Raw genomic sequence first — 7,133 nt, 5'->3', positions numbered from 1 at the left:
ATACCCGTTTTCAATCAGTGTATAGCAATACGTATCGTTTTTATGTCTGAACCGGTAAATACTGGTAAACCGGTTATATTGCGCTGAATTAGTAAATACAATTCAACGATATGGATAACTTTATACAATAAACCACAAGTTGTTATCCACTAATTTGTATGTTTTCTTATCCCAAGTTCATTTCACTTATGATAAAAAATATCCAAGTGGCTGGTAGGCTTTTTAGTGGGTGTTCCTATATCTTACCACTGTTTCGGCTAGTGGATGTTTATAATAAATTTCTATCCCTGTAACCATGGTCATTCACAAATGCAAATGACATATATCATGATATATATAGGTTATCACGCGAGTGTCTTTTTGGATGGTTAATATCCTGCATTAGGAATAATCATTGTATTTAGCGAGCCTTGGTGAGTTGAATACAGTGTTTATTCCTAAAGCAGGATATTAACCATCCCAAAACACACGAGTGTGATAACCTATTTATCATACAATGTCATTTTTGCTTTATAATTTTACAAAATGCGATTTCAAATGCCACAAATCATGAAACTAAACTTCGTGAAATGTCTATGACGTCACAAATATGTGCGGAGTAATACACTGCGTCACAAGCCCGCTGACATAATTTTCTCCTGATCACTCCGCTGACTGCGTTAGGTCATCTAGTTCCCAGTAAGCTTTTATGCTAAAGCACGTATTGTTGTCAACAATAAAAAATAACAACAAACTCGCGTGGAACTTCAGAAACCTTCAATTAACCTTTTGAACAACAAATACATAAAAATGTTCGCGTGACATTGTGCACCTGGATTCCTATGCAGTTCTCTCGCTAACACTGACAGTCGATCGGGGAACTGATGTTGGTATCCTCGTAAGCCTATGAATTTCTATCTTTGCTTTGTAATCTACTCCATCTATCATAACCAGACATGAATTTTCTGGGATCAAAGCACTGACAGTACCGTAACCACGGCCATCAATCCGGACACGACCGCCTACCCTTGACACCATGTTTGTTTACACTGTGAAAGTAGTCCCTGAAATTTGCATATGACCTCTCTAATTTGCATCGATATCCGTATATGACCCCAACGGATACCGAAAATATCCGTTGACTTTATCCTGCCGAGAACACTATCCATTGTATGATAAATAGAGATTACTACATATCAGATATGGTTTATCTTACTGTAAAAGTCAGTTAAATATATTGAAATGAGTTGTTGCTACACACACTAAAATCACACCATTCTAGCATTGAATCAATACATGATGTTCTATTAATATCTCAGTGATACAATGACACATAACGCAACAGCTGCATAACATTTATACTTATCTGGTGCAATGTCATGCTTATGTTTCATTTGTAGACTGTTATCTGATTTTAATACCATACAACCTCATTTATTCATGTCAAAACTCAGGGATATGCATGTAAATTTTACTATCATTAAGTGAATAGAAGCACTCATGGTCGACAGACCGGTTTGTTACTGTAAACGGCTTTCGCTCTTCAATTATCCGCACAGCCACTGGTGCTCCACAGGGTTGTGTACTTTCTCCCATCATGTTTATAAATTACTGACTGACTGACTGAGTTTGGTTTTACGCCGCTTTCAGCAATATTCCAGCAATATCACGGCGGGGAACACCAGAAATGGGCTTCACTCATTGTACCCATGTGGGGAATCGAACCCGGGGTTTCGGCGTGACGAGCCAACGCTTTAACCACTAGACTACCCCACCGCCCCTGTTTATAAATTAGATCCTATACAAATTACTGTTGGGTATATACAATTACTGTCTTACTATTACCTTTGCTGATGAAGCAGCTCTAGCAAGTTTTAATAAAAAATTCAGAACTTGAATACAGAGATGATATTCCTGATTTTTCAACATGGTGTAACAATCATATTCTTTTCTTAAATGTTAACAAAACTAAAGAAATGATTATTGATCTCAGAAAACAGAAACAATCTTTGTCTTCAGTTCTGATCGATAACAAGGAACTTGAAACATGTTGATCTGTACAAGTATTTTGGTACATATATTGACTCAAAACTCAGTTGGTATAGTAAGACTAATCTTATCTATGACAGTGTGCAGCAGTAGGTATATTTCCTATGACACCTGAGGCATTTTAATGTTGCGAGACCATCATGTTTTACAATACATTTTGCCAGAGTATATAAAGCTTTTACACATGGTATGCGACCCTATCTGTTCGGAATAAACTCAAACTTCCCAAAATTGTGAACACAACATGTAAAATACTTGGAACGATACGATTCGATGCATATGCTATGCTATCTTTAGTTATTTTCTTTAAAAACAGTATATTTTGATAGCAGGTAACAGTGTAAATATTGACATAACCATCAATTTCTAGTGAAAATTATCAATTTTAAGGTCAACGATACATATCACGATACGAAAAAAGTATCAATGTATGTATCGTCTGATAAAGTATCACGATTATCAATACTACGAATACTATATATCGTCACAGCTCTATTGATTAATTACTTTAATCTTGCACAGCAGATTTGTCAAAAGGTAGTTTAACTTTATGTATGTACATTTACTAGCGCACACTGAATACACCTCCATTCTGTCGTAAAGTGCCTGTGTTAAAACAATGTCCTTCCTTCAAAGGATTAACTACTAGTACGTTGATTGATTGCTCATTGTTGTCTAACTAAATTACATTTTTTAAGAATGGTGGACATCATGCAAATAGTTGTCAGGTGTCTTATCTTGGGTGACCAAGCTAGACACCAATGTGAAAAACCTTAAAGTCACATGACCAGTTGAGAAACTATCACTAAATTACTGTCGGAAATAGATAAAAACCTGTTTTTAGGCTGTTACTCTGTATCCCTAAAATTTGCAAAATTGCAAATAGCATATGTCAAAATAACCCACATCAGCCTAACTGGGCATGTTTACTCGTAAAATCGGACAAAACTTAGAAAAAATATGAATAGCTGCTGAAAACAATAGATCAGACTATAGACGGCAATTATTAGGTCACTCAGCCAGGTATGGCAATTATTAGGTCACTCAGCCAGGTATGACGATGGACCCTCCACTCACTTGGCATGAAATGGACGTGCTGCCCACAGGCACAAGGGATCATCTCAAAGATATTTTATGCTTTTCATGTGTATCGAATATGTCTCTATTGATTATCTTATCTTATAGTTTATATAGCTGATATCTCTATCCCACAGCCCGACTCCAACCACCGTCTGCAACACCCGTCCTGGTTTTGCTTTTGAGACGACCCCTCCTACCTGTTTCTTTTTATAGTGATAGTGAGATCCATGGTAGCTACATCCTTAATAGTTTCAGTATTAAAGTTATTATTTTTTACGTCTGCTATCGTTTATAATGAAGCTAAGTCTAATTTCAAAATGGGCATTTAAAAAGTGTCATTTGTAATACAATATCATCACACACTAATTTGCATAAAGCCATGATGTGTTCGAAATCAGTCGCATTGGACTTGAAAAAAAAAACATTGCTCATTTCTGCACTAATCTCTCCTTTGTAAAATCCTTCTTTTACGTTTCCTATCTCCTTCCCACTGATACTGTACTTAGGCCGAATTTAGTTTAACAGATATTTAACACTTTCACATATTAACTACCTAAATTGTAGATATAACAGTGAAAAAACATTTTTTTCCTATTTCTGACAGTACTTTGGTTGTAACGTTATATACATATTTTGCATATTAGACACTTAAATGAAACATGACATGGAACAGGTTTCTTTGTCAGCTGCAGATGAATGTCATATCATCCCTTTATGTGGATATTGATAGATACATTCCTCAAACAAGGTAATAATAGCCTGATGCTATAACTTTAGTCGGTTTTAATTTTGATATTTGTATTTTGTTTTTATTCATTTGTTGTAGCATTCCGCAGAATCATTCTACTTCATATTTTAGCCATGAAGTTCTATGAGACAGACAACCTACACTAGGTCACACTTAGGGTGTGTGTGCAGTGTTCACCAGGGATTTACAGGATGCGAATTCCTGTGTCCCATACACATAAAAATTGACAATGGACGCAACAAGATTTGCAAAATTTGAGACCAAAAATGCCCGTAGAACTAGACAGTGGGAATGAATGTTCTATAATGTCAAATTTCATTATTGGTTCTCACAAGATCTTCAGTTATAGGCTTGGTATCAGTTTCAGGCTGAATATTTTTTGTGAATCATCAGGGATTTACAAATTCCTGCATCCTATATACATAAAAATTGACAATGGACACAACAAAATTTATTAGCGAGTCCACAGTGACTCAGAAAAAGTCCAAATACCTTTTTATAAGATTTCCAATCAAGTGAAAATAAGTTATCACTGAGTTTGCTACTAGCTGGGTTATGGTATTATTTGCAACCTAATTACTGTAACAATGTCATGATCATGATACACCATACAATAACAGTATTAATATTAATAATATTTAAGTGTCTGGGACCCCCATTTTGTTGTCGAGGACCCCTGAAAATTAAGAATATGAGTCCTAGGGACCCTCAAATACAGGACTCCATGTAAATACCTGGTTCACGAATAGCATCAGACCCTCAGACAAATCCGGCAAATCGCCGACGGTCAGATGGCAGTCTACAACTAGCCGGCTCCAGTGTCTGTAAATAAGTGAGTGAGCATCAATCTGCATGAGCATCAATCTGCGCAATTGGGAACCGATGACATGTGTCAACCAAGTCAGCGAGCCTGACAACCCGATCCTGTTAGTCGCCTCTTACGACAAGCATGGGTTACTGAAGTCTCATTCTAACCCGGACCTTCACGGGTCCCAGTGTCCGACTGTCAGTGACTTTGACTGAAGTTGTTACATGTCACATGTGACACATGTTTGCTGTTTATACATTTTACGCTTGTTAATCATTTCAAAGCCAATGACAAGAAATGTTAAATCTGAAATGATTGTTTTCATTTTTTTCTTCTGTGGGTCCTGTGAATTTTCAGTGGGTCAGACAGACATCTGAAACTTACAGGACCCAACGTCATGTTACTTTGAAACACCATTCGTAAACACTGGTGTGTGTGAAATATGATTCACGTTGGCAATCTATAAAATGTCTAGATATTACCCCCGGTACAGTCATGTTATAAAAACAGAGTGTGTACTTTTTATGTACTTAAAATATGCATAAAAATAGTAATTCATTAGGATCATAAGACAAAAAAATATAGACATTAGAGATGGGCGGTTTTACCGATAAACCATATTTTTTTCCATGAGCTGGTACGTACGGCGGAAGGTCGCAGAAAACCGGGGTTTTTTTCCGTTCATATAAAACACTATTTTCTTTTAACAAAGATATTTGCTAGCACAATTTTTGATTTCACTAGTTTTTCTTGATATGGTTTCTTTAAAATGCTGCTATCCAATGTAGATTGAATGAAGCAAATACTCGAACAAAAAGTACTGGCAATGGCATTGATGATTAACAGATTTGTTGTCAACTTGTTCAGTTTTGAAATTTTCAATTTCATATGGAAGTTTGTGAAGGATATCATCTCAGTTTACTATTCCTTCTTGTGATGACTGATGAGTGATGACTAGTGATGAGTGCTTTCGCAAACTAAAACTTGCACTCCTAGTAATTTAATACCTGAACATGCTGAATAATGATGAATTCAAGAATCTCACTGCTCAGCCGTGAATCTTGTAATATTTCTAGTCAATGTGATTTTTGTGAAGTCATTTTGTGATATTGTCAAGTTATGTTAGCTTAATGTCGTTGACATATTGGAATTAACAAGATTGTTTATTTTGTTCATAATGTTTGAGTTGTTGAACTTGACAGTGAGCTCAGTTTTGAATTTTTCAGATTTCATCTTCTTGTGGAAGTTTCCTGTTGTGATGACTGAAATTCACAGAATAAAAAGAAGTCTAAAACACTTTTGTATTTTCATACTTGTTTATTATAGTTATGACATTACTTCATGGTCCAATTCATTCAAAATCATTAAACAAGACAATCGGATTCATTAGTTAGTAGTTACTGCAGCATGGTATACCGTGGTAAATACCGTGGTACTTGAACAAAAACCTTGGTATACCCTGGTACTGAAATTTTCGTGGTACCCAACCCTAAAAGACATATATTGACTTTTTTCAGTCCTAACATTTTGTATCACTGGCAGAACAAGTTAAACTTCAAATTGTATTCATTTGTTATCATAATAATGAAAATGGAAACATTAACGAGTAAAAAATATTTTATCTTTGCTGTGTAAGGATATACATATTTTATCATGTAATGGAGGGAGTTATCGGTGCAATAAACAGTCAGAGACATCACATGTACGCAAGACAGCCTACCGTCTCTTGTTCGCGAGACAGGGTGCGCCCTGCGGCACTAAGTGAAGCGCTTGGCCCTAATTACTTCAATCACCGTGGAACCAACTCAATTGGGTGCGAACACTGCGCGGGGTGATTAAAATCCCCAAGCGTGGTGGTTACTTGACAGTCGTGAATAAACAGGCTCTCGATCTCGAAAGGTTCCAAAACCCTATCCCTCTCCCAACCCTAACCCTAAGGATCGGAAAGGGTGCCATACCCTAACCCTAAGGATCGGAAAGGGTGCTAACCCTAAACCCAAAGGATTGTAAAGGTTCCCTAACGCTAACGCTAACCCCTAACCCAAGGATCGTAAAGGGTGCTTAACCCTAAGGATCGTAGAGGGAGCCATACCCTAACCCTAAGGGTCGTAAAAGGTTGTCTGACTCTAAAGATGCGTCAGCTCCCTAAAGATCGGAACCCTAAGGATGGTGAAGGATAAACCTTTTATTCTGCAAGTTGCAAAGTTGATTATATATTTCTGTCTAACATTAGTTTGATCACTCTATTGATCTACTGTCCAACAAAATATACCAAATCATCCTATGTTGATGTATACTGGGACGTTCTGGAACATTTTGAAACTAGTATGAACCCTACCGCCATTGCATCTTGCATGAATCAACACTTACTTCATCATGAGTAATCCTTTTGTAACATTATTTTCATGAATAACACTTTCAGACACGTTGTCTGTGTGACATGCAGAATTTCCCTGTCTCCCTCTCAGG

This window comes from Haliotis rubra, unplaced genomic scaffold (genome assembly GCF_003918875.1).
Source record: "Haliotis rubra isolate DU_JTF1 unplaced genomic scaffold, ASM391887v1 Scf577, whole genome shotgun sequence".
Classification (NCBI taxonomy): domain Eukaryota; kingdom Metazoa; phylum Mollusca; class Gastropoda; order Lepetellida; family Haliotidae; genus Haliotis; species Haliotis rubra.
Note: the sequence above shows the minus strand (reverse complement) of the source record.